General features: G+C 42.7%; 1 pseudogene; it reads right to left on the bottom strand.

Moving 5' to 3' along the window:
• Positions 1-19,753, bottom strand: part of LOC124985690 (eyes absent homolog 1-like) — a 91,218-nt pseudogene extending 71,465 nt beyond the window's left edge.
• Positions 19,754-27,122: the final 7,369 nt, after the last annotated feature.

Here is a 27,122-nt window from a genome sequence, read left to right as displayed (position 1 = left end):
CTTGCTTCTTGAGGCAGGATTTAATTTGCATGGCAGATTAGCTTGTCTTCCCAGCAAGACACCCTGGGGCACCAGAGCTGTAATGGGATCCTGCCTTTTAAAGCCCATTAAGGCAATTGAGAGCACCTCCTAATCTCCCTCCCCGCCCTACACCAGAATTCCCTCCTGCCGGACTGGGAGGGACTTGTGACCACCAGTCAGACTACATCTTCCAACCCCCGTGTGGTGACGCCATCTTAGTCCCCACTTGGGTCGTTAAAGTGACAACCCACGGGTTGCCCCTTTTCACCTCTTGCCCTGGCACCTAACCTTAGAGAATTTTCCCTGTGCATATCCTCAACTCTACGTCTGAGTCCCCAGTTGCCCTCAACCCATTTTCCCCCTCTTCTCCAAACCTCCCCAAACTCCAGACCAGTGCCCTGACCCCCCAACCTCTCTCTTCCCCCTTATGGCTCTCCCAAGCCCTCCACCAACTAGTGGACTTCTTGACTGAGGTCAGAAGTAAGAATGTGTTCCACTTTTCCATTTTTCTTTGAACAGCTAATTAATCATTGAGCCTCCTATTCCTTTAGCAATATTGTGCTCAGGATGGAAATCAGAGCAGGACTCAGAGCCTACATGGAAATCAATGTTCAAGTCACAATTTGGTTGACTTTAAGTTTATAAGTGGTAAGTCTAATAGGACATTAATCCTCAGAGGAATCCTTTTAGATCAGTTCCACTGTAAAGATAAGGAAACTGAGGCTCAGAGAGGAAAAAGGATTTACTCAAGGTCAAACAACTGAGAAGCAGCAGCTTCAGGACTCAATCTAGGTCTTCCTGACCCCAGTGCAACAGCCCTTTGATATACTATGGTATTACAGTCAGAATCAGGATCCAGAGAAAAACAAGTCATGGTCAAGACCCATATCAGGGTCTGCATCAGGATCAGGCCAGCCATAGATATCTATCCCTAGCCCCACCACAGGACAGGGTGAGTAGAATTCACACCATGACTCAGTTTCCCCATGCATTTAACAGAGGGTACTACTGAGTGGATTTACTGGGCACTTGTCAAGAGGACAAAACAGCCAAAGGTTGGTGGCATCAGAAAACAGGGCAATTAGGGATAGACATAGAGAAGGACTTCCAGTTTGTGGCAGCATCCATCTGGGTTCCTTCAGCATTAGAGACCTTGAGCTGGATTGGGCTAAGCAGGGAGGAGGCTAAGGAGCCTGCAAGCAGGGAGATGGGACCCAGGATGGGTGGGATGGAGTCAGGATGTTTGAGAAGGGTCAGTTTAGCTCTGCTTGGTTCACAAAGGGTCCTTGTTGTGGGTAATGGGACTGGCCTGACAGCTTTATTTGCTGTCAATGGCTTTTATTAAAGTCTCCAGTTTCAGACCCTCCAACCTCCAAGCATTATGTATGCTCCCCCTGGACCCTGACCCCAGTCCTTGGCTAAGCTGACTCTAAAGGACCCCCTGTCCTGTCTCCTGCCCTCCGCCAGGCACCAGCCTCCCACCTCCATCTGCCTCCCAGTGAGAGAGGGGAGAGAGTCTAAGCACATCACAATCAGAGGGGACATCTCAGCCTTGGCCCTCAACACCCAAACAAGTCCTAATCTCCCAGATTTTGTGGCTGGTGTTGGGGTGGAGCATGAGACAGCCTGGGCAGAATTGAGAGTCCTTGAGGGATGTGCACCCATCTGTTCCCTCAGTCTGCACCCAGAAATACTAGAATGTGTACCATTTAGGGAATGAGAAGAGGTTGGGGATAGGGACTACAGTTTGATTCCATAAACATATAAGGTCACCCTCCACTCCCACCAGACACCAGATCAGGGCTGCAGGTAGGAGAGTGGAGAAATGTGTCCAAGCACAGACTGCTACCTGGGTGTGCACTCCCTGTTCCCTTCTTTCCTCCTGCAGGCAGGTAAGAGTGTTTGCCCCATGGAAGGAAATAGGCAGTGGGACCCAGCTGGGCCTTGACCTTGGTAGGTAGGACTCTCAAATACAAAAATATCATCAGGTAGTTTGACCCCACTTCACCAGGTCCAAATCCCTCCTTTGTACTCCACTCCCTCAGGCCTCAATTCAGAGCCCAGAAGCCAGGTCCTCACACTCTACTTTCTGATAGAATATAATTGGGGTTGGGGGATGAAGAGAGCCAGACCAGGTTCTTCAGGATCACCTCTCAAGAGCAGAAGTTTGGAATCAAAGCAGGGACCTGATTTCAGGAAACCCTTGCTAAGCAGGGGAAACAGAAGAGAGGCAAAGAGGGAGCCTCAAGGGGCACAGGTGGGAACTGAGGGGGGTCTCAAATCCCACACATGGACCTCTGTGGTATGTCACACCCACTCTGTGGAGCAAGAGGGGAGAAGCAGCTGGTCTCCATTTCCCACCTATGTGAGATCTGAGGCAGGCATATTGCCTGGCCTTTGACTGTGTACAGTGAGGTGTGAGCCTTGGGGAATCTGCGCATGTATGTGCATACACATCTGTGTGTGTGTATGTGTGTGGGTGTGGTTGTTAGGTCCATGTGAGTGTGAATATTTGGAGAGTCAGGCAGGGAATCAATTTGCACGCTTATATGTCTCTTCTGGGGGTAATAAACTATGGAGAGTAGCTTCTTAGGTTATGTAGAAGAATGTGTCTGTGTTCGAAGGTGACTACATGTGTTTACTGTGGGATGTCATTCCTGCATGGAGTGTATAAGAGAAGGGAAAGTCCAGGGGAAACTTAGCCCACCCCAGGGTCTTCTGCACTTCTGGCTCGTCCTGTGCCAGGCCACTTGGGGAACACCCGTGCTTTATGGTGCACGCATGAAAAATGGAAATGCTGATAAGTAGTCATTAAGTTGTCTTGCAAAAATGTTAAATGATAAATTGGGTAATGTTATTGTTGAAATGAAATATGTAAAATAAATGAGTTATTTATTTCTAATAAATTTTTTGTTTATGATATATTTGCAGGGGTGTTAATTATTTTTCCCCTCAATAGGGGCAACACATAAATTCTAATAAAGTGCAGGCTGTGGTGAAGGCAGCGGTGATGGTGGTGGCTCTTCTGGGCTGGGCTGCTGGAGGACCTCAGTCTGTGATGGATGCTGTAGTTACAAGTGATTGTTTTACTCACTGCTGTTCCAGGCTCCAAATGTGGCCTGTTTTGTCTCTAAATAAAAAAAGAAAGAAGGAAAAGAAAAGCAAGTCAGGGAAGAAAACAAATAGGCCAGGTTCTCCATGAGGAGAACACCCCTCCACAAGGTCTTGCTCCTTGCTAGCTGCATAGGCCCTGGACATTTCTGTCATTGTCACCAGCTACAAGGAAGAAGCAATACATACATAAGCAAACCGAGCAGCGAATAATTTTCCTATCACCTAGACGCATCATCAGCACTGAGCCCTCACATTAAGCTCAGTGTCCTCAGTTATTCCTGCTCTCCCTGACCCCCAGTTGGGGGTATCCAGGGAGGCAGGGGCCCCCATTACTTTGTGTTGCCAGTCCTGCCCCACCACACCTCCTCTTTCCTCTCAAAGGAAGCCCAGCTCTCCCTTGAACCTCTCTTCTCTCTCTCTGCCCTTTCATCTCCAAGCCCTCCTATGTAGGAACCTCCAGGACTATCCATGGCTTCTACAGGGGGACACTTGTTAGGTCCTTTCAGGATCCATCTGACCAGAAGTTGAGCTAATCCCTGGCCTGGCCCCTGAGGCTAGAACGTGTATGGGGAGGACATTCCCCTTCAGAACAGGATGCCTCTGTGCAGGACATTATCTCCCCGTGGGTAATAAAACTGCTGGGGCAGGACAACCTGGTAGTCAGGGACAGGCAGCATGGGCACCAGATGCAAGGCCACTCTGTCCCTGCCCCAGGCATCATCCAACCCTCCCTCCAACCCCACTCACCCAACTCCCGGAGCTGAACTAGATTCCAAGTTCCAAGTTCTCTCAATGGGACTCTAGGCTGACCTCCACTGGGGGGGTCTCAACCACTTAGCATGCTTTTCTTTGGAGGGAAGTGGGTCATGGGAGTTGGGCATATTTAGGAGGTTCCTATGTGTCCTTTAGAGCTGGAGTGGGGAAACCATGCCCCCTAAGCTGGGATCCCCCAAACTATCAGAAAGGTGACCTGTACTTTTGCCACCCACCTACCACTGCCCACCACCCCAGCTTAGCCACTGCAACTGCCTCTTAAAAACCATCCCCCTACATAGGTGTGACCCATGTGCAAGTGCAAAAGGAGCAACAGGCCAGGCTTGTAGGATGAAATGTTCTTTGGCGTGGGACTAAGAGGAAGGCAAATGACAAAATAAACCAACACAGACATGACCTCATGCCCTGCCACATTCAAAATGCCACACTCACCCACACAAAGGTAGTGGACTTGGACATTCAGACAAGCATTATTCATGTTCAGTGGCAAAGTCCCAGCCCAAGGCAATCACGGTCCCACAAGTGCCGATTCAACACAACTACCCTTTTAGGGGAGTTTGAATCAAGAATTGTGAGGAAGGATGATCAAACAAAAGGGACATGAAATCATTGCCCATCTGTGGGGCTTTGATTAGGTGGAAGGTGGGGACATCAACACTGGGGGGAAGAACAGCTGTAGCCACCCCCAACCCAGGCCATTAGAGCCTACCCCCCAATCTTATCCCCAACCCTCTCCTACCAAGACACTGCACACCTGGTATACTTGACTACCACAGTCTCGGTGAGCACCAGCCAGGCTGCATAATCTGGATTCTTTTCAAAACATGTAAAATATTTGATCATCACTTGTTTAAACTGTATAAATGATCCACCATGCTTTAATAGAATTTTTCTATGAATTGGCAACAAAGCATGAAATGTGATATTTTTACCATGAGTAGTTGGGAAATTAGTCACCTCTGTCCATGGCTTTCTGATGGCAGAGACCCCCATACTGTCTCCTCCCTTCCTCCCCACCTAACTCAGTTTATCCTGGACCCTCTAAATGCTAACCCCTCAGCTCCTGCCTTTTTTGGATACTTGGGGGAATTCTATCTCATTGCTCCAAGGAGCCCAGCTGGCAATCACTTGGTCTGAGAGAAAAGACCAGTCTTCCATCAGCCCATTTCCCAGAGCCCTCATCTGAGGTCAAAGTCTCATTCAGTGAGTCTCACCCCAGACTCCAGTTCAGGCTGAGCTGGGTTTGGGATGGGTCATGGGTTTAGGGATAGTTATGGAGCAGAGATGTTGATGAGGGCAGAGTGTTGGAGTCAGTCTCAATTTCCCCCAGCTCCTCAAAAGTGCGCCAAACCTTTCCACTCCCAAGGCTGATGCACACCCACACGATGTTACACAGTCACAGTGGGGGGACCCACACCCTACTCAAGGGAGCTTGCTGGGCCTGGCTCCTGAGGCTGATAACCTGCTTAGTCAGGCTGGGAACAGAAGATACTGAGTCTGAGAGGAACCACTGTTGGTGACAAGAAAGGATCAAAGATGGAGTGGTCTTCATCAGCAGTGAGCTTCAGAGCTGGGAGTGAGCAGTGAGCTCACAATGCTGAGATTATTTTGTGCCCATTTATGTTGAGCATTATTACAGTTATGTCTGCATTGATAATCCCAGTATTTGCACAGGATACTTGATCCTATTTTGTAAATAATCACTGTTTTGAAGGTGGTCTGTATACATCCCCTATTCTTGTTCTCCTCAGGAAGTTACACTTTTTTAATATTGAAGCCATGTTCGTGAAAGTAGCATATAGATATCCAGAAATAGAGAAACAAACCATGACCTAATTTTACTGCCAACAAAGCAAATTGAAGCAAATTGTGTGGCAGGGTCCTTTGATTTTCCAACTCATAGCAAAGCTTGGGAAGAAAATCAAAATATAGAGTTTTAATGATTTTAAAGAAAACATAAAGCAGCCAGACACTCTATTGATAGTGTTGCATAAACATACAAATTTTTTTTTCTGTAAATTCAGCAGTTTTGTCTCTATGACAACAAAACACCTTTTATACCCTGAATTCTGTCTGCAGCCAGCTGAGCCAAAGCCTTATCATGGTCAGCCACAAGGGAGCATAGCGAGTGACCCACAGAGAAGGCCCTTTCTCAACTACTCCCACTTGGCTTTGGTCAGCTCCACAAGTTACTATTCTCTGTGCCCTCTACCTGCCCAATATTTTGGCACAATGCACAAAATAACCACATGGTCTTCAGGAGAGAACTACAGTCCAGCCTGTTGAAGAAAAGTAGTTATACATTGAACAAAAAAATCACAAAGACCTGAGAGAGGAAAATATAACACTCAGATATCAGCCTCAAAGGACAATCAAGTCTATTTATGGTGGCAAAAAATGAACCTACTTCATCCTATTATTCCTCTGCTAGCTGGAACAACAAAATATGCACTACTGCATATTTCATCATTTTGATCTAATTTAGTATATACAAAGAAGAAGATGAAGTCAGGGTACCAACCTGTGGGACTGCCTTGGCCACTCATCATTCTGGAACCACATGGCCACAGAGCTTTGGGCACTGCTCTGCTAGGGTGGTCAGAGAAGCCTGTGGTGTTGATGGTGTGCTTTGGGTTTTGCCCAGTGGTCAAAACTTTGAGAATTAATCCTGTGATTGTTTCCTATTCACTAAAACCCATTCTCTCTTTCTTCCTGGGCACACAGCAAGGACACATTTCCCAGCTTCTTTGGTCCTGAGCTGTGCGGCCAAGATCAATGTCATGGGCAGAATTGTGTGTCCGTTTTTAACCTTGCCCACAACACCTCTCAATCTCATTGCCCTGGCTTTTTTTCCTTTTGGGTCAGATTATGACAATGATCCCACAACCCTGGAAAACTGTATGGTGCAGATGGCACAATCCGTATCTGTACCATGGATCCTTGCTCAAACCAAACCACCTGGAATATTCACTCCAGAGTGTAAAACAATAAAGTATAGAAGTGGTTCCATTGTGTTTGAACCAGTCAGTCCATGAATCCATGTACTGACCTGTGCTGGGTTTCTTTGGAACTCCAGTTACATACAGGTGACATTGGCATTGAGTACACACTTTTGTCAGTCACAGTGTTGCTGACATTTAATTGTCTCTATGCCCTTAAGGTAGGAATAAAAGGAATCACCCAAAATTCAGGGCACAATATAGCAGGGGCCACCTTTCTCTAAAGGGATGATAAGTATTTTAGGCTTTGTAGGTCTTAAATAGTCTCCTACATTTTCCTTTGGTTTTTTTTTTTCTTAAAAAAATCCTTTAAAAATGTAAACAGATCACTGAGTGACCCCACCTGACCCCTACACCGAGGTCGGACGCCATCACTGAGCGACCCTGCCCGACCACCACACCAAGGTTGGTCGCCATTGCAGAGCAAGCCAACGGACGAGCCAGGACCCCTGTATTGTGGAGCTAGCCTGCAGCAGCCAGCCCACCCAACCCCCACCACGAGGTCAGAGGCCATCACTGAGTGACCCCGCCTGATACCCACACTGAGCTTCTTTATAGGCTGGTGCAGGCACTTTGAATTATTCATGAGGTCATGACCATCATCATTGGAAGGGTAGCTCCTTTCCTGAGATACCTACAGAGACTGGAGGACCTTTGACAGGACCCAGGAGTCAAGAAGAGGAGGCATTGAGAGACTCGGGACCAACTCAGAGCCACCGGGTGAGTCTCTCCTTCTGGTTGGGCTCCCTTGATGGGGCAGTAGTCCGGGAATGCAGTGAACTTCATGGAGTAGAGTGGCCCAATGAGACTCCCCCACTGGAGCCGTGAACCCGGTCAACCAGGAGCATTGCAGAGGAGGGCCGCAGAGCAAGAGGCTTTGATGCAGAGTGAGGGTCCCAGGCCCAGGCAGCAGAATCAGATCACAGGAAGCTTCTCAGAGGAGGGTTGCACAGCAAGAGGCTTTGGCAGAGGGTGAGGCTCCCTGGCCCAGACGGTAGCTCTGGTCCCCAGGGAACATAGCAGAAGAGTGCTGCGCAGCAAGGGAGTAACTCACAGGGCCCCAACCCAGGTGGTAGGTCTGAACCCCTGGGAACATCACAGAGGAGGGCTGTCCAGTCCAGGTGGTAGTTCTGGACTGAAGGGAACTTCTCAGAGGAGAGCTGCCCAGCAAAACTTCCCCACTGGGTGAGTCTTTCCTGCTGGGTGAGGCTTTCCCACCAGGGCAGTAGAACCAGAGACATAGGCCCAGACCAGATGTACCCCAGTCTGCAGTCTAGTCCCCCTTTGGCTGACCATCAGTCAACAAATGGAGGTACCTCTGCCCCTGATAGGGAAAATACCCCACCTGAAGGCCACCACCCCTAGAGGGACATCTTCCTTGTAGAGCACTGCATTACAAAGTTCCTCCAAGACTTCAGGCTACTGAAGGCTAGGAGGTGAGTTATTGGAAATCTAGAGGGATGCTATAAGTCAATAGAGGAAATCTGCAATATTTCAGAGTTTTACTACTAGAAGGATAGATATCAGAGCAATATGAGAAAACAAGGGAAGAAAATGTCCCAAACAAACCTAGATGCTACAGCAATAAAATCCAATGACAGCATGGCAGAAGAAATGTCAGAAAGGGAGTTCAGAATGTACATAATTAACATGATCAGAGAAGCAAACGATGAGATGAAAGAGCAAATGCAGGCTTTGAATGATCACACCACTCAACAGTTAAAAGAGCAAATGCAGTAAGCAAAAGATCATTTCAATAAAGAGAGATACTGAAAAAACAAACAAACAAACAGAAATCCTTAAATGAAGGAAACCATAAACCAAATTAAAAACTCCATAGAAAGCATGACCAATAGGATAGAACACCTGGGAGACAGAACCTCAGACATTGAAGAAAAAATATTTAATCTTGAAAACAAAGTTGACCAAATGGAGAAGATGGTAAGAAATCATGAACAGAATCTACAAGAATTATGGGATATCATGAACAGGCCAAATTTAAGAATAATTGGGATTGAGGAAAGTACAGAGAAACAAACCAAAGGAATGAACAATCTATTCAATGAAATAATATCAGAAAATTTCTCAAATCTGAAGAATGAAATGGAAAATCAAGTACAAGAGGCTTATAGGACTCCAAATACACAAAATTACAACAGACCCACACCAAGGCACATTATAATGAAAATACCTAACATACAAAATAAAGACAGAATTTTAAAGGTTGCTAGAGAAAAGAATCAAATTACATTCAGGGGGAAACCAATAAGGATATCAGCAGATTTTTCAATCCAGACCCTAAAAGCTAGAAGGGCCTGAAACAACATTTTTCAAGCTCTGAAAGAAAATGGATGCCAACCAAGAATCTTATACCCAGCAAAACTTACCTTCAGATTTGACAATGAAATAAAATCCTTCCATGATAAACAAAAGCTAAAAGAATTTACAAAAAAAGCCAGTGCTACAGAATATTCTCAGCAAAATATTCCATGAGGAAGAGATGAAAACAATTGTATAAATCAGCAAGGGGAGGAACTATGTTAAAGGAACAGCCAAATAAAGGAGAAACCAAGTCATGTCAAAAAAAAAAAATGAGTCAAATGACCAGGAATACAAATCATATCTCAATTATAACACTGAATGTTAATGGCCTGAATTCATCATCAAAATACATAGGCTGTCAGATTGGATTAAAAAGAAAGATCCAACAATATGCTGCCTGCAAGAGACTCATCTCATAGAAAGAGATACTCACAGACTAAAGGTAAAATGATGGGAAAAAACATACCATGCATATGGACTTAGCAAAAATGCCAGAGTATCCACCCTCATATCAGATAATGTGGGCTTCAAGCCAAAGGTAATCAGAAGGGATAAAGAAGGACATTTCATACTGCTTAAGGGAAGCATAAGTCAGCAAGATATAACAATCATGAATATGCCCCAAACAGTGGCTCATCCATATACATCAAACAAATCCTTCTCAATTCCAGAAATCAAATAGAACACAACACAATACTAGGTGATTTTAACACACCTCTCTCACCACTGTACAGATCCTCCAAACAAAAATTGAACAAAGAAACCATAGATCTCAATAACATAATCAATAATTTAGACTTAATGGACATTTATAGAATATACCATCCAACAAAGAGCAGATACACTTTCTTCTCAGCAGCACATGGATCCTTCTCTAAAGTAGACCATATTTTATGCCACAAAGCTAATATTAGAAAATACAAGAAGATAGAGAAACTACCTTATTCTATCAGATCATAATGGATTGAAATTAGAAATAAATGACAGAGTAAAAAGCAGAAACTACTCCAACACCTGGAGATTAAATAATATGCTATTGTATGATGAATGGATAACAGAAGACATCAGGAAGGAAATTTAAAAATTCTTAGAGGTAAATGAGAACAAAGATACATCATATCAAAATCTATGGGACACTATGAAAGCAGTTCTTAAAGGAAAATTTATTTCATGGAGCACATTCAATAGAAGAAGAAAAATTCAACAAATAAATGACCTAATGCTACAGTTCAAAGCCCTAGAAAAAGAAGAACCAAGCAACACCAAAAGTAGAAGAAGACAGGACATAGTTAAAATCAACACTGAAATCAATGAAAATTTCATGAAACTCAAATCTAGGAACTATAAGTCAAATGTTACTGGATCTCAGCCACATTTATTTGCTTATGTGCCATCCATAGCTGCTTTGGCACTGTGAGAGCAAAGCTGGAGGTATGACAAGAATATGGCCCACAATACTAAAATATTCATTCTATGACCCTCTACAAAGCATGTCGTAATCCCTGATGTAGAGATTCCAAAAGAGAGAGATCATATTCTTTAAGTAACCAGACCCTGTACAATTCAATAGGATACTGGGTGTCCTGCTGTACTATGTCATTCTAAGTCTTCTGAATTTTCCCTACCTCTATGTGAGAGGGCCATGCTGAAAAGGTCTCAGAGTTTAGTATTGTCCCCGAAGACAAAATAGGAGCAATCCTCTTTACTGGAGTGTTCTGATGAACTGGGCTAGATAAACTACTCTCAAATTGTTCTCTCCTCAATGTGCTAAGTGATCCCACCCACTAGAGAGGCTTAGATGATCTAAACTCATGCTATGATGACTGAGATACCTTTAGAAGTCTTGCATATTATAAAACAAATATCAAAGAGCAACTACAAGTGCAATTGGTTTATAATGTCTATTTTAGAGACCAGTTAATCAAAGAACAAATAAAAAGCAAAAATAGTCCTCTTTAGAAAAATTCAGAAATTTGAATTTAGTTTAAAATTAACTTAAAAATACATTTAAAAAATGACAATCAGGACAAATATTACCAAGAGCCTCCTAATTAATAGTAGCAACCATAGACTTTACTTTCCTTCTACTGTGTTGTTTCTTTCCTCCTCCCTAGCCACAGCTGTAGTCCCTGGCACCCTCTTTTTGTTCTCATCACCTTTGATATAAAACAACAGTTCCTTATAACACCCAACATGCCTTCTTCACACAGCTAGGATTATATGGAAGGTGGGGCATTCCCAACATTTTTTCTTTTCTTTTTTTTGGGGGGCACGTATTGCTGTAATTGCCCTAATTTTGCATTATATAAAACAGATCTTGTATCCCCTTACTGAATGGCCCACTCATTGAGTTGCCTAAGTTACTGTGACTAAGCTAATTCTCAAGTATCTGGTTCCCATAGTGACAGAACAGCTATCACATTGTCAGGCATTTATTTCTTTATATTTATGTAGAAAACTGCATGCTTCCCTGGCAATGTTCAGGAACACAACTAAATCTGCTCCAAAAAAGAAGTCTTGCCACTGAACTGCTTTAAAACTTTAGGGGAACAGAAAGGATACCAGACCTTCTGGTCAGCTTAGTTGTTGTTAATGTTAGGGCATATCCTTGTTGAACTACAGATTATTAAAAGGCTTGATAAAGAGATGTGAGAGCAAATTCAGATGACTCCAATGTTCTCTGAGAACATTAGGTAAGATTTCTTGCATGCTCTGATTATGACTTGACATGCTCACCAATGCATCTTCAAGTCACCCTGACAAGAAGCAAATTGCCCACAGTATCCAGCACAAAGATGATACTCAGTAAATGTGTAGGAAGAAATCAAGCCAGCACTGAAGGAGCTTCTGACCCTAAACTGGGTACTGTGGATGCTCAATCTAACATCTCCTGCCCAGATCAGTCCTTCTGGGTGCCCCAGGTTCACCTCTCAACTTCCTCCTTGCCTTATCCCAGTAGGTAGCTAACAGGCATCTCAAACTTGTCCAACACCAACTTTTCATTTTTCCTTCAAATTGGTTCTTCTCTATCTTGACAAATGCGTGGCTATTCTCTCAGTTGCTCAGGACAAAACCTAGGAATCATTTTTCACTTTCTCTATTACTTAACTGCTCACTACAATACAGATCATTTCTAGATCCTATTCTCTCCCTGCAATATAATCCAGAATCCCATCTTTTCTCTCCAATTCTACTGCTAACAATTCTGATCACTGCTAATACCTCCTCCCTAGATTACCATTTTTTCTTTCTCAACCATTAATTCCCCACACTTTGCTACTCTAAAAATGTAACTCTGAGCTCACCTCCCCCTTGAAGTTCTCTCATGACTTTCTGGGGCATTTGGTGAGAACAGCTTTCCCAAGTATGCCTGGGAGACCCTTTGGAAACTGCCCTCATCCCTAACAACATCTCCATTGAGGCTCTGTCTTCATCACTGAGCTCAGTTGCATGGGGCCTCACTGTCTCTCAAACAGCAAACACTTCACTGACTCTCCTGGCTGTTTCCTCTGTTTGCAAGCCTTTTTCCTGATTGTCACATGTAGGCTTCAGGCCCAAAGTCAAGCTCAGGAAGGTCTTACTCCAAACAGGATTCCTGAAGTCCTCCCTCAGCCCCCTCAACTTATCAACACAGAGTAAACTTATGATTAATTAAATCTAATCACTCATACTTTAAAGAATATATAAAGTTGACTTTTGAGGATTTTATGATCCAAAACATTTTATCTTATGCCTTAATATGAGAAAATTAAATAAGCAAACCAAATATTATTGGTGAAGCCTTAAAGTACTAATGGCTGATACTTAAAAAAAATTAAACTCATGTTATCAACACTTTGATGTGAGTTCTGGACATCAGCTTTCTTTAGGAGTTAGTTAAATTTACATATTTCAGTTAAGAACATCTTCAAGGCTCTACCTACTAACTACATGTTGATGGTTTAATATTTAATGAGTTTTTAAGTATTTGCAGAAATAAGGTTAAATGTAGCATTGATAGAAGATAAAACACAAAACAGACAATGACACAGCTCATGCTTACTGAGTCCTCACTATGTGCTGACCACATAGTAGAATTATTTATTTTTTTAATAATTCTATGAAGTTGTTTTTGTTAATTATCTTCTCACAGAGAATTTACTTAATAAAATGGGATAAACTGTGTTTTACAGAAATGTATAAACAGAAATTGAAATGATGGGTTATCCTTGCTCTTACTTGTGTGTGTACGTATGTGTGTGTTTGTGTGTGTGTGTGTGTGTGTGTGTGTGTGTGTGCATGCACATGGGCTTCTAGCCTTTTTGTGATTAGATATGACTTTAGAATTAGGAAAACTAAATTGTTAAACTGAAATAATCATATCCATACTTTCACTCCAGATTGCATAATAATTCTATAACAGGAACTCAATGTTTGCTTATTGAAATAGATATCTACAGAAAGAAAGAATACCTGGCATATTTGTAATGAGAACATAGTTCTTTTATTGGTATCAATTTTAATATTTAATTGTGATAAAACCCTAGAGTCATGAAGACATAAGAATTCAGTTTCTAAGACTCCAAAGCAATAGCTTCAAGAATCTAAGACAATATTATTTCTAAGACATTATTATTTCTAAAAATTAGTAATATTATTTACAGAGAATTTTAGGATTTAACTGTAGTTAATTTAAATACCTTGAGTTTTTCATAGGAAATATTTATATAACCAACAGGTAATACACTAAAAAGAATTCTTCAGATTTTGGGAAAACCAAATATAGAATACGTTGAAGTGGAAGATCTAAACATGAGAGGCAGTCTGCAATATTCTTCTTTATCTGTAATACCAAGATAAATACTACAGTTCTATCATGGATGAATTAGTCCTACTGCTATTTAGAGGCTTAACATGATACACCATTCAAATAAATTTAGCCCCAACAGAAATGGATATGTAAAGACATCCATAACAGACATTTTAAAAATTAAATACAAATACTGCTCATCACTGAAGATAAGAACAAGTGAAATATTTGCTCCATTGAATATTTTGGGAATTAAAGGACAAGGAAAATAAAAAATATGACACAAAAGATTTTTGTATGTCTGCTATATATTTTAAATAGCATTCAATCATGTTTATTTATTGGGATCTGAAATAAGCATGAGTTTAATAGCATAAAGTCTGTCTTATTTTTAAAGATCTAAAAGTAATCTCCTTTGGTTCCTTTATATGTTTCTGCTTTACTTAAATACTTGACTATATTAATAAGTTATTTTCTGTTTTATATTTTGAATTTAATTAATTAATTTAATTTAATTTAATTTAATTAATTGAATTTCAATTTAATTTTTGCTCATTTGGAAAACAAAATAAAATTCTAGGCATATTTATTCCAAAGAAATTAAAAATGGATGCCTGATGGTACTCACCCTCCCATATCTGTTGGTGTAGGACCCCCTAAGCAATGAATGGAAAATAATGATTGTCTCATCCAAGTCCCAGATGAACACTCTCTACAAAGGAAGAACCAAATCAATGTGTTTGCCATTGGTTGAGAAAACTGTTACTCAGTTAACTTCATAACATAAAATGTAGCTTCAAGGATCTAAGGCAATATTATTTCTTTAAAGATTAAAACATTAAAAATATCATTTACAGAGAATTTTAGGAATTAACTGTGGTTAATTTAAGTACCTTGAGTTTTTCATAGGAAATATTTATATAACCAACAGGTAATACACTAAAAAGAATTCTTCAGGTTTTGGGAAACCCAAATATAGAATATAGTCTTGAAATGGGAGACAAATAAAAGATCAGAATTTATTCTTTTTTAAAACACAACAGTTCCAGAGAGCATCTTTCACACTTTTTCTTTTCTTCTTCCATAGGTATTGTCTCAGATGAGGTACAGGAGGATAATTATACTAGCAATGTCAATCTAAACATAGGGGAGGGTTAATGTATACATCCATTTACATCTGTAGTACAATCTCAGTTTAAGTTGTGAAGAAACAAAAAATGAGCTATAAGATCTGTTCTTCAACTTCTCAGATACAGAGGGGCAATTCATTAAAAATTACTCTCTCTTTTTCTTATCTCTGTTCATTAAGAAGTGTTAAAATAAAGCAGAGACTTAATTGCAGTGGATTTAGGGCTATGAAATCTACCACCCTTTCAGTTCTTATTTAATCACTCCTGCTTTTGAACTGTACCAAAACATGTCTCAAAAGGTGATTACCATTTCAGTTTAGAACAATTCAGGCTTTCCTTTCTCAAGTGGGTCTTCAATTTCAAAGTGAACTGTATTAAACATTTTTAGTTTGGCACTTATTTAATAGAAATGGCAATGGTATTGAAAAGTACAAAATAATTTTGTTCAAGCATAATGACAGTTTACATATATTTTCTTAGAGAAAAATAAATAAGTGCTTTACCATATGGTTAATATGAATGAAAACACAGAAATAAATCATTGTATAGGGCTTGGGATGTAACTCAATGGTGAGGGCTTTCCAAGCATACATAAGGTCTTGGGTTCCATCTCCAGCATCCACAAAAATTACATAATCTATAGATAATATGGAAGAGAGAAAAATTTGCTTTAATGTTAATAAAAAAAGAAAGCAATAAAAATAGCATTTGAATACATACTACAGCTGTTTCTGTAGACAGTCAGCTACACGATGCCCTATATTTACTTGGGTGTCAGCAATGACATACCTCAAGGTCAGAATCTGGGGGAGGTGAAGGATCATTGTTTCTTTTCCCCCATCAACATGATCTGAACCTCAACTCAATTGATTAGAGAATCTTTAATGGTTGTTGAAGGTCTGCATATTGTACTGTATTCTGAAGAATATAGGAAGCACTTTCATTTAGTTCCACCACCATGGTAACAAGATCAATCTTGTTTTAATTCAGAGGGAAGCTTGAAAAGTGAAACACATTTTTTTCTGCTTAAGTCCTACATTATCTTTAACTTGTACTTGGCAAATGATTTGTGAGATATCTGATTCCAAGTTCTGTTTTGAGATAAAGAGTAATTATAAACAATAAAAATTTAATTGGAGATGAGAGACAACAAGTTGTACTAAGTTGCCTAGATTTCCCTTGTGATTGTCTATAATTAGATGGTATACACTCCCTCCCCCATCCATTTCTCTTACTGCATAAATGGCACCAGTGTACACTGAGAGGCACACACATTTGCCTCAGCTGTGGCTTTCCCAGCAACCTTTATTAATATATTATCAAGAATAAGGCTACCAGCAAGACCATCTCTCATGCGAGTAGGAGCAGAGAGAATCAGACTTAGAGTAAATTTTACTCTAAATAACATGAGAGTTCTGTAGTTCCCATTTAATCTAAATACTAGCATAAGTTTTCACCATAGTAGATAAGACTTTTGCACATCCTCTTCCATCACTAACAAGATGGCAAACTTCCTCATGTAAGCTGATCATGTGTTTCTCATATCCAGAAACCAAATAATGACCTATAAACACATTAGTTAATTATGGTCAATAAGTCGATAACAATTCCTCTCAATGAATCAACTTGTTTAGTCATTTGGGATGTATTTTTGAGCTTATTCATCTCACAGGCCTGATAGAATATGACACTGACTGATCAATATTAACCATTCTCTCAACCTATGTTAATATTCTTGTATTACAGGAGCAGATGGTTAAGGTATCTTCTGCTTAAGACATTCCAAGTCAAACATCAATCTTCCATATTTTACAGAGATCCAAATGAATATATTTTAAAGTAGTTAAGGGGATTTGAAGTTGTTTTTTGAAGAAAGATGACCTTTCATATTTTAAAAATACACTGCTATGCACATCTCCATAGAGGCATCTAGGTCATCCCTATCTGAAATACCACCTTGAACAATCTCTTTCAGGATTTCAAAACAAACATACATTTTTCAATGAGCAGAGTTAGCATTTGATTCAATCTGCACTTCTGCTATTTTCTATAAAATCTCTCTTGAAGTGTGACTTATTTGACTTTTGGAAGTTTCTAGAGAAGAAATAAAACAAATCAAGTAATGTATCTTATTGCATTAAACCATTGCATTAAACCAGGTGCTCACTGAGACAGAAATGGTGAAGAGAGACCCTGTGCCCTTTACCCTGCCTTCCCATGTATTCTCATCTTGAAACCCTGTGTTGTGGCCTCTTCAGGTGCTGAGAGCAGCATAGTCAGGATGCAGAAGTCCTCCAGTGCTAAGATGACTGGACAGGACTCCTGTTTCCTTATTCTCTACCACTGCCCTTCCCCAGCCCTGTATATCTTTCATCCCTGACAGTCTTGAGTTGTACTCTGTGTCTGTGAGCTGGTCATCTTATCAGTGTTGTTTCAGTGGAATCAGGTGGTGTGTTACCTTTTAGATGGTTTCAGCATGAGTCTCTGGGAACTGATCCCAGCTGTTGTGGGTCAACAGTTCGTGTTCTCTTTGTTAAGTGGTGTCCTGGTCCATGCTTGTATCAGGCTGCTGGCTTGACCATTGTCCCACTCACCTTAGTTTAGGAATCCTTAAGGGTAAGGACATTGAACACCTTGCATGTGATTTTATTCTCTTTGAGCAAAGTCCCCTCAAGTCTTTTGCTTGTTTCTTTAAGATTTTTTTTTTGTTTTATGTTGAGTTTTGATAAAACCTTACACACTCAAGATAGTAGACATTTGTTTAATGTGTGGATTCGCTTCTTTTTCCCTATTTTGGTGGTGGGTATTTGAGTTGAAACACTGGGACACTTTACAAATGACCAACATCCCCAGTCCTTTTTAGTTTATTTTTTTTTTATGTTTGGGATGGGGGTCTTACTGTGTTGCTGAGATTGACCTCAAATTGAGGTTAAGGTGATCCTCCTGTATAAGCCTCCCTTATTTTTGTAATGATAGGCATGGCTACTATACCCAGCTTGCATTTTCACTCAGTCTGTATTTTTCTTGTTTTTATTTTATATTGAATTTTGAAGATACCTTATACTCAAGATAATAGTCCCTTTCTCAAGGTGTGACTTGCATTTTCTTTTTCTGTCTTTTTTTCTTTTTGGTGGGTGGAATTGTGGATTGAACACTTTGGCACTTTACAAATGATTTCTATCCCCAGTCCTCATAGTTTTTTTGTTTGTTTGTTTGTTTTGTTTTGCTTTTACTTTTAATTTGGTGTCTCACTAAGTGCTGACTGGCCTTAAATTGAGGATGAGGTGATTCTACTGTCTCACTTTCCCACGTTTTGAGGATGACAGGCATTACCACCCAGCTTGCATTTTCATTCAGTGTGTCACTTGTATTTATAATCACTGAATCAGTGATTTAAATGAGTAGAAATTTATCAATTTAGTAATCTTTCTTTTTCTAGATTGGACTTTACTGAAAAATCTGGGAATGCTTTGCTTAACCCTAGGTTCCCAGGATTTCTCCATTTTGTTTAGTTTTGTTTTCATAAATGGTATGGTTTGGATCTACAGTGTCCCCCAGATCTCAAGTGTCTGTGCTGCAGTGTTCAGAGGTGAAGAGATTGATTACAGAGGCTCTAACCTCATCAGTGGATTAACCTATGTAGGGGATGTACCCTAATGGCGGCTGCACCCTCGTGACAACCTCTTCCTCATACGTGGCACTGCCTGATCCACCAACAGTTTACCCAGACTTCTTTGTACTGCCACTCTCCCCCGGAAACTGAAAAATGTGTTTGTACCCAGCAACTCCCTGATTGGCCTGCTGATCTCCACCCGCTACTGTTTGGGATTGGTTAGCAGCAGTTCCATGAACATGATCAGCTTGTGCTTGCCATTTAGTCCTATGGGACGCTCTCCCTCGTGAATTCCCCGTGCCTTGCTGACCTTTAAGCTGATTGGCTCCCACCTAGCCCCCACCCTACATAAAAGCTGTGTAACTCCCTCAATAAATGAGTTCCTGCTGTGCTTCGTGGGCTGACAGACCTCCCGGCTCTGGTGGGTTTCCATTGCCGCCAACACTCATCATCCTGCTCGGCCCCGTATTCTCCTCAGGCGGGCCCTGAGGAGGTACATCGGACCTTGTTGCTCAACAGGGAGCAACAAACCCACATAATGAGTTAATAATTTGAATGGAGCAGGCTGGGCTACAGCTCAGTGGTAGAGCATCTGCAGAGCATGAGTGAGGCCTTGGAGTCCAGCCCCACTGTGAGCAAAACCTATAACCTATCACTTGAATGGACTTGTGGGAGGTGTTGGAAATGAGAAGCAAGTTGGGTTTTCTTCTTCGGGAACTGGATCCCAGGATGTGGCTGGGGAACTTGTAAGGTCCCTCACTGCCTGTCTCTCTGTCCCTGCTTTCTGGTTCCCAAAACTGAGCACCATTCCTCTTTCCTGCCCATTCTCTATGAGGTTTCTGCAGCAGAGTTGGCCAACCACACAGTGACATCATGAATCCAATAAACCCTGGCTCCTCAGAGGTGCCCTTGGCAGGTGTGGTGGTCACAGTGGGGAGGAACTGACCAACACACTGTGCATCTCATAGAGCTGTGCTTCCCCCAGATCCATGGCCCACTTTAATTTTTGTATAAGGTTGAGACATAGCACATTTCCTTTATCCAGTGGCTGTTACCTGCTGCTTTGCACTACTGTGGACCAAGTTGCCCTTTCACTGAGTTGTTCTCTTGGCTTTGTGCAAAGTCAGCTGGTCCATTTCTCTGGCCCTCTCCTGGGGCTCTGGTTCAGTCTGTTGACCCTGTGTCTCTCCCTGTGTCCGCCCTCAGCATTGGTCTTTCTGACTGGTCATGGGATGAGTTTGCAAGTCTGGTGGACCAACTCCTGCAGCTCATTCTTGTTTTCAAACTATTTCATCTGTTGCTGTTCTTCTGCCTTTCAATACAAGTTGACAGTGACCTTGTTTGTGTCTAAGAAAATCTTGATGTGTTATTGACAGGAATTTCCTTGCTTGGGTTTTCCTTGTCCTAAGTTTTTTCCTGCATCAGATGGTGCTGTGGGTTTTGCCTTGTTCATTAAAGAGACTGGAGGAGAGGACAGCGTATTGTATGAACAAGCAGTTGTGTTCACTGGGTGTGTTCTTTCTGCTGATGTCCCCTAGTCCCTCCTCACATAATGCTCCAAATGGCAATACCCTTCAGAATGAAGTGGTAAGGAGACTTTCCAGTGAAGGCAAACAGAGAATAGACCAACAGCAACCTGCCCTGTGGAGGGTCCAGAGGAAGTCTCTGTTCAGAAAGGAGTGTTGAGAGGAGGGGCTGGGGGCCTTCATCTTTTTGATGATATCCTCATTGTCATTCAAAGGACTGGTAGAGAGGGAAACTCTGTGGTTTTGCTGTGAAAATGGATAGGAAACTGGGCCATAGCTGGCACTACACCAAGTCAAACCTCTCGTTGTTTTTTCCAAAATAGGAGAGTTTTGGTGCCATGAGCAGCCTGAAGGTTCCACAATCCCCAGCATTAATTTCTTGACCCATGAGAAGCTTTCAAATGCCTGGCATGGTGGCCACAACTGTCATCCCAACAATTCAGAAGTCTGAGGCAGGAAGATCACAAACTCCAGGCCAGCCTGTGCAACTTAGTGGGACCTCATCTCAAAATAAAATTATGGAGAAAAAGCTTTAAAATAATGAGTTAATTTCTTACCTCTTCTTACACTTTCTGCTGGGATTCAGGTCTGGAAGAAATGCTGGCTCATCCTGCAGAGTGGCCAGGATGGCAGTGAGCTAGGTGTCCTGGAATACTACAAGCATTACCAGTCTAAGAAACCCTTGTGGATCATCAGTCTGGATCTCTGTGAGCAGATGCAGGTAAATGTGACCTTTCACAAGAAGAGGCTACCATGTGGCTTTGTGTTTGACATCAAGACCAACAAGCACACTTTTTACCTGGTGGCTGAGGCAAAGGAGGACATGTATAAATGGGTGCAGAGCACCTGCCAGGTCTGCGCCTCCCATCAGGAGGTAGAGAGCACAGGTACACAGACGCACACCTTCTCTGGAGGCTGATATGACCTCAGGTTCCCTTTGTTTGTAGAGCAGGTGCCACCCATGGCCAGATGTCAGGAGGACCCATGGCCCTCCCTGTGCTCAAATGGGAATCCAAGAAATGAGGGTCATGATGAAGCAAAATATGCTCTGTGACCTGTCCTCAGGCCTCTTGACCCCACCTCCATCTGCCAGTGGGTCACATTTTCCCTCCCTTAGCTTACACTTGGTGACTACCATCCTGAAGGGAGACTTCCTGGGTCCTCCTCCATCCAGCCTCTGCAGTTAGACTTGGCCTCAGTCCTCTGTGATCATGTTGATGAACAATCCAGGACTCCTTCACATTCACCTGGGAGAAGACAGGTTGGGGGGGTAATAATTGACTGATTTTTGGCTCAGCTTTCATTTGCAGTGGTCCGTCAATCTGGATATTATTGTGACATTTAGAAAGCTGTGAATGTACCAAAATGAAAAGAATTTTACATTTTGAAATGGTGACACTTAGGGCACATAAAATTTTTAGCAATTTTATAAAAAATATGTTATTTAGGTAATGGGTAACCAAGCAGGTTTAGGTACCCAGGACTGTGCTCACACCAGCCTTTGCTGCTGCATTCCTCAGGTCCTCTAAGTTCTGAATAGAGGGCACTGTGATTTCATGTTACACCAGGCCCTAGAATGTTCATAGCCAGGTGGGCCTTGGGTGAAGTACTGCTTTGGAGCTCTAATTTTTGTCTTCTTGGGGGAAGATTATGAGCCCATTTCTTTCACTCTTTGGGAAGAGTTGCTTAGTTTTTCAAAGTGGGTTTTAACTTGTCTTGTGTGCTCTCTCTGGTGGGAAGCTCCTTGATTCTCCATGCATGTCTTCCAGCTTGCTCTATATGATGATGTTTCAGATCTGAGCAGCTGACTACAGAGTCTGTTTTTGTGGGCCAAGCATGGTGTGGGGACAGGCAGCAAGCCAGACTGTCTTGTGGAGTTCATCAACAGGCCAGGGACACTGACTTGGGCACTGAGTGCTGAGTGAGGGGAGGTTTTACACAATCAGGAAGATTGTTAGTGAAATAATTGAATAGTTGCTCAATATCTTTGTCTTCTAAAGAATGCGTTCCCTTGGGCCCTTGGCTTCCTGTACATGAGGGATGTTCTCTTAGCTGTCTGGAGGTTCAGTTACTAGGTGGAGGACATTAGTTGCATGTGAGAGCTTCAGTACTGTGAGGTCTTTCTGAAGAAAGATGTTTGCCTTCCTTCTCAAGAGAAGAATACAGTGTGTTTCAAGTTAGCAGCTTGTATACAAAATGAGCAGTTCCTACAAAAATCCTCCAGAAGGGTCAAAGTTTAGGGACTGGTATTGTGGCTTGGTGGTGATCTTTCCTCTCCTGTGTGAGGCCCATGGTTTGATCCTCAGTACCAAATATAAATTTATATAAAAATAAATAAATAAGTAAAATAAAGGTCCATTTACATCTAATACAATATTTTTATAAAGAGTCAGAGATTATTCATTAGTCAGGTTTCCCAGATGAGTGGGGAGATATGAGGGAGTAAAGGGTCAGCATCTCTCAACTTTTCATGAAAGATGCTAGTGCAGTAATGGGTCTGCAAATTGTTTTTCTAATAAGGAAACACCACTTCTTTCCTGTCTAACACTGACACTTTGCAGAAGTGAAGATCTTTCTTTTCACCTGGGCTGTGTTTGCACAGACACTCAGCTTTCATTGCCTAAAACTCCCTCAAAGCAATGCCTTTCTGTTCCCAGGTCTGTCAAGAGCCTTCCCACAACTTAGCTCAGGATCCAGCACTGTCATAGGAGAGGATATGCCTACATTCACAGCAGCCCTCAACAGCCACAGAAGTATGTGACAGCAACTCTGCTTTGAGTTTCTGCCCTGAAAGCAGAGACATAGTATAAATCCAACTAGCAAGTGATAACAACTCTCAGAGCTAGCCAGCACTGAAGCCAGGTCATACAGCTGTGTGACAGCAGGATTCTCTCTCATTAAAGTCTGATTTTTTGTTCCAATGCCTAACCTCTTGGTCAAAGGTTCTGATTACTTCTTTAAATTGAATCAAATGCTTTCTGCTCTCACTCAGGACTTCAAGGGTGCATCATGGAGTTTTTAAAGTTGGTATTCTTAAATGATGGTTCTGTGGAAAGGAGATCTCTCAATCCCCTGAGACACATTCTGCTGGGCTCCCGGCAGGCATACCCTCTTACCTTTCATTTATTAAGGGATGCATGGGGACCCATCATAACACTTGTGTCTTTTTTCAACAGAAAGGAGTTTTGTGGAAGACAGAGATGTTTTTTCTTACAAAAATTCTGTCTTTTCTGTTTTTGAGATGGACTCTTCTGGTTTTACCCAGGCTGGCCTGAGCATATGGGCTCCAGCCCTCCTCCCACCTCAGCCCCTCCAGTGCTGAGAAAAGAAGATGTGCCTCCACATCCACCTGACTCTCTTTTTAGCCCTTCTGTCCACCCCTGGGATTTTATTTCCTTTGCCACCTTCCGATTCCTCACATAACCCACACAAACCTACTCAGGGTAAAGCCTGCAGTATAAATACAAGACTGGGAGGGACACAGTTTGAATATTGACTTCAGGTTGCTTGAAACAACTTCCTGACTGACAGCTCTTCCCTAAAGAGACCCAGGGGTGATGCTGACAAAGGGGAAACAGTTCTCAGAAGAAATATGATGATTCTGTATCACTTATGGAATTTGTTTCTGGGATTGCTTCTGGAGGGTGCTTTTCTATCCCTGGGGACTTGCAGTGGGTGGCAGAAGGAACCTAGGTCACTTATATAACAGGGCACATTCCATGGCCTGGCTGATGAGGCCTATTCAGCAAAGATGGAAGCAGAATGGGGGCCATCTTTGCAAAAGGTGTGACTATGAACCACAGGGAGCCACATGTACTGGGGCTACTCAAGAGCAGCAAGAGATAGATGACCAGAGACCCCCACTGCTTACATAGAGGGCAGAGAAAAAGCAGGGGTATGTGAGGAGGGAAGTTACCATTGGGTGTGACTTCAGTGCTTAATATCTATCCATCCAATGTTTACCCACTTCAGAACAGGGTCGTTTCCCACCCCTCCTTATTTTCACCTACAGGTTCCCTGAGAAACATTTCTGTAGTCAGTCAAGGAACCCTGCTTCTCTAGAGCTAAAATGAACCTCTCATGTCAGCAGCACTGCCAACAACAAAGATGCTCCAACCTGCCACACCACAGTTGGACTGCTCTCTGACAGGCAAGCTCCCTGAGTGGGAGGAGGCACAGCCCACCTGGTCCTCCAGAGCACTGCAGCAGCACCTCTACCTGTGCACCCATTTGGACCAGTGTATGAGCCATGGAACAGAGAGTGCAAGGTAGGCAAGATCATCACCCTGTGACCACACCAAGCAAGGGGATACTTGGCTCCTTTTTTAGAGCTGTAAGATTGGATAAGCATGGTCCCATGACCACACATGCCAGGTGCCACTGTGCCCCTATGTAGAGCTTTAAGATGAAACAAGTAAGGTCTTGTAACCAGATGAACCCAGGGGCTCCTGTGCCCTTGCTTTACAGCTGTAAAGATGGCAGTGAGGAGGACCTCTTTTCAGGTAAGTAAACAACAGAAGGTGATCTAATGTAACCCCCACAGTCCTTGACAGTGGCAAGTGATGATCAGGTTCCAGGGAAACTTCCCTTGTGGAAAAGTAAGTGGATTATAAGCACACATCACTGAGTCTGGCTCAGACCCTACCTTAAAGGCTGCCTGATTTGGTGGAATAGCCCAACACCTTCATTCTGAGGTGCACACATCACCCTCTACCACTCACAGGGAGAGGAGCTTAATCCAGGAAGAGAGGGCTAGAAAGTAAGGACCCCTGGGCGAGGCAGCTGCAGGACTGAAGTCAGCTCCCAGATTCTCTGCAGTGGGTCAGTGGGGCTTCTGGTCAGTCACAGTGGGGTCCAGATTCAGGTTCTGCCATTGTCTGCCATCTTGATCACTTCATTAACTCTTTGACCTCCTGTCTACTCATTTCCAGAATGGGAAGAGCTAATGTAAGGCTTGCAAGGAGCATCAATAAGTTCTGGACAGATCAGTTCTGTTTCCTGCTGTTCTCTGGCTGTATTCCCTCCCACTAAGTGCCAAGGAGTGGAGAGTACCAGGTCTTAAAGTAACACTTATATACAAGGTACTTAACACTTATGCCTGGAAACTAATGTGTACAAGGTGCTCCTGAGGTTTTTGTGGCATGCTCCTTCTCACAGAGGCAGCTGGGGATCCTGAGATCACACCTTCCTTGGGAGCTGTGGACACTGCTCTTCATCTTGCTGTAGATCACACCTGGCACAGAAGGTTCAATACAATGTTGGCATTGCACCACCTCACTTCTGAGACACTGCTCATGAGTCATAGAAGGGATGCATCAGTGATGCTGCTGGATCCACTGCATCTGCTTCCTCTGTAAAATTCTGTTCATCTTCCCAGCTGGAATTCATCTCCTCTCTGGATTAACCTAGCCACATTTCTTGAGACAATAGGGATCAATCCCAAGGTCTTGTGCATACTATTCTAGCAGTCTACTGGTGAGCCACACCACAGGCTCTTTTTTTATTTCAGAAGAAAAGAGGGTCTTGTTATGTTGCTGAAGCTGGCCTTGAACTGGAGATTCTCGTAACCCACCCCTTCAAGAGGTGAGAAAATGGTGTGGGTACCACTCTAGTCAATTTCTATAATCTCTCTCCCTGATATTATGGGTCTTATTACATTTGGTCCTCTGAGAAGAAAGGACCCAGGACACTTGATAAATGAATGGTAGAAAGGTGGACAGGCCATACACTACAGAGAGTGTGGCAGAGGACCTGGAGCTACCCACTGCTGGGACAGAATTGTGGGTGCATGTTCCCAGTCTTACAGTGTTAACAGATACACCAATGAGCTAGGAGATAGAAAGGTAGTCTGCAAGGCTATAAAATTAAGAAAGCACACCAGAGATGGGTGGTTGGGAAGTTAGCTCAACTTTGATAACTATTCATTCAGTGAAGACACAGGAAGCCAGAGCCAGAAAAAGCAAGACTGTGGAAAGCAAACTCTCTGAGGCAGTGCAGCAGTTCATCCTGCTCCAGAACCTTGTGAGGAAACTTCCCTGATGTCAGGGCAGATTCCAGGTGGCTAGGAATAGCACATGTGCAGGAGAGACACTAAATGTAGGCACCTCTACTTCAAAAGTAAAATGTCACATCCTGAGGGGCAGACTTTGGGTGGTGAGCCATGTGTCACAGGGGGAGGCCCATGAAGAGTGCAGGGTGATCACAACCCATCCGTATGTGTAGGAACAACAGGAGGTTGGTCCCTGCCTGCTCCACAGATGCTCCTGTTGTGCTGCCCTAGGATCTGTGCCCTGGTACTGCCTCCCCTACACTCACACATGAGCATGCAGAGTCTTGTTCTTGACATGGTTGTGTTTTCTCTGAATCTGCTCTCTGAGAGCTGAAGAGCCCCCAACTTCAGTAACTAAGCCACAAAGGAAAGTCTGTGACACAGATTAACTGCCACACACAGGGGCGAAGGATCAGGACATTTTCTTGCGGAATCAAAACTGTCCATTCTCCAAAGAATTGTTAAAATCCAGAGTTCATGCAATATGCCAGTCACAGTATTCAGGAGACAATCCAGACTTTCTCAACATACAGAGAACAAGAGTCTTAAGGAAGGAACAGAGACCAACCTGAACCAACTCTGGAGTTATCAGATACTGACTCTTAAGTCTTCTATAACAACAATACACATCAGAAAGGAAAACACTCATGAAATTAATGCAAAGTTGGAGAAATCCTCTGAAGTCTGCCTGTGTGAGGACACTTCATAAATGTGAAAAAAAAGACATTCTCAGGAAAAAGAATTCCCAGGATATATTCCTTGAAGGTATAGGCAGGGCATTCTTC

The sequence above is a fragment of the Sciurus carolinensis genome, chromosome 5 (assembly GCF_902686445.1).
Source record: "Sciurus carolinensis chromosome 5, mSciCar1.2, whole genome shotgun sequence".
In the NCBI taxonomy this organism is placed as follows: Eukaryota; Metazoa; Chordata; class Mammalia; order Rodentia; family Sciuridae; genus Sciurus; species Sciurus carolinensis.
This window is presented reverse-complemented; position numbering and strand designations above follow the sequence as displayed.